This window comes from Papaver somniferum, chromosome 7 (assembly GCF_003573695.1).
Source record: "Papaver somniferum cultivar HN1 chromosome 7, ASM357369v1, whole genome shotgun sequence".
Taxonomy (NCBI): domain Eukaryota; kingdom Viridiplantae; phylum Streptophyta; class Magnoliopsida; order Ranunculales; family Papaveraceae; genus Papaver; species Papaver somniferum.
Genome location: NC_039364.1, coordinates 136,216,240 through 136,218,687, shown reverse-complemented (window position 1 = coordinate 136,218,687; position 2,448 = coordinate 136,216,240).

The following is a 2,448-nucleotide window of genomic DNA, read 5'->3' as shown; positions in this document are numbered from 1 at the left end:
AAAACTCACACATTCCCTGTTCCAATTCCTTCAGTTTACCCTTAATTAAGATCATTTGCGGGCAAAGGCAAGGAGAGATATTGGGCGTGTTCTTGTCGCACAAACCACAAACCATGCAAGGGCATTTGAGAAAGAAAAAAAATCTAGCGGCAATCAACCCGATTCATTTGTTTATGCCTGCAATTCCAATGAAAAGAAAATACACAGCCGACCATATTAGAAAATCAACAAAACTCTTGAGCTTTAATATTTACCTAGATCATCACTCGCACCAGAGAACAAATATAACGGCTTTGGATTTAATTTTGTAGACCCCAGAATGATAGTGAAATATGAGAATTAAAACCGAAGAATACCGTAGAAAACAAAACAGAAACATCAAACTTTTGTTATTCGTACTCATGACTCCCATTGCCAACTGATTACCCTTTTAATTACATGCAAAACAAATAACAAAAAATGGATTAGACATCAAAACCCTAAATCTCAAGAAAAAAAAAAAAGAAAAAACAACAAAACCTCCTAGAAGTAAAAAGCAAGTACGATGAGGTTCGGCCCCCTTGCTCGGATGCTTTATATAGTGAATCAAAAAATCCAAAATTAGGTGAAAATAAAAAATAAACAAAGAACAATATCAATATACATATGATCAGTTTTCAGATCGAAGAAACCTTTATTTCATGATTTAGCAACAGTCGAACCAGCGGCAATCTAATTAGTAAACAAAAATAAGTGCTTCATGCATCATTTAGATCTGGAAAATAAAAATAATTATGGTGTTTGGCATAAAAATATTTTCAAGAATTAGTTTATACTTTAGTATTGCGCGCCTAAAACAGCTAGAACAATATGATCGAGGAAAACTACAAAACAAACAACGTAAATGGAAAAAGAAATTATTGCTGATTAACATATACGACGTGAATGTATTAATTGGGACACCTTTCATAAGACACACTTTGAAAAGAAAATAAAAAGTTGGATTAAGATGGTTAATTTTGCTCTAGTGCAAGTAAATGCGTAATATTCAACTGTTGATCAACTGCCATTGAAATAAAAGATATGAGATACTTCTAGCAGAAGCAAATCCATATAAAAAAAATTACAATTACAATATACAAATACAATAGAACAAAATAGTAAAACTATCACGTTGTGAATAGACGACCTCATCGCATGTGTTGATCCATCGTCAATACAGTAAGAAGAGTACACCAGCATCTGCAGCAGATCAAACAAAAATCACCATTAATCGATATATTGCTAAGAAAAAATACTGAGAAATAAAAAGTAAAACCCTAGAAGAAAAAAAAAACGTAGACGACGATACCATATTTTTCTGGAGTGCTTTATATAGAGAGCATCCAACATAGAATTCCAGAAAAAAATAATCTCAGTTTAGGAGAAAAATCCCTAATTTAGGAAATAACACCCTAAAAGTTACTACAAATTTTGTAATTTTGGATAGCTACATTATTCACACATCACCGTAATTAGTGAGTGCAAAATATTTTTGTATAAAAAGTATATTGCATATCAAGACATAATAGAATTAGAAAATTGGCTTCATTCTTATTTTATTTTTAATTATGGTATAAACAAAATTAAGAAAAGTAATATGAAAATTAGTTCTATTATTTTGATTGAATTTTTGTGTTAACCCGTTTAATATTTGGATTGATTTTTTGTATTAACCCGTACAAAAATTTCCAATTCTAGTTTCAATTTTCTGTTTCAGATTCTAACGATTCTTTTATTTTCTTTACAGGATCAATAAGTTGTTTGCAAGATCGCATCGTTGGATTCAAAGGTTAGTACCCGCAACCAATCTGATCAATTTTATTTTTTTAAACTTTCGTCGGAAGTGTAATCTTATTTTGTAGTCTTAATTGATAGAATGAAGCTGTAATTAGAATGATTCTGAAAACTGTAACCGGAGATTGGACATTAGACATTATACATTTTTTATATATTTTTTATTGATTAATTATGTGATTGATTCGATGCATGATTGATTAATATTTTGATTTCTATCGTGAATGTGTGTTTGATTTTTTGGTGTATTTTTGGCAACATAATATTTTCCGAGATAATTATTTTAGGCAACAAAAAATCCATTTTCCATTAAAACTTTTTGAAAATATTTTCCACTTTTTTTATTAGATCACATCAAAATCATTTCTTTTAAAAAAACTGGTGGGGCCAGAATCAACCAGAAGCTCCGGTTAACCACGTCGCTCGAAAAAACTCTATTTTTATATAGAAAATGTTTGCAAGAATCAATGAATTTATACCTTGAAATTGCTTGACATATTCCCAGTTACGACAACCGCTTGATCCAACAAAAATAAGTTTAATATAGGTGCATGATTAGACAAAAAAATAATCATAAACCACAAGGAAAAAAAACGGGGAAATTAGGGTTTGGTTTTTGCATTCGCTTTATAT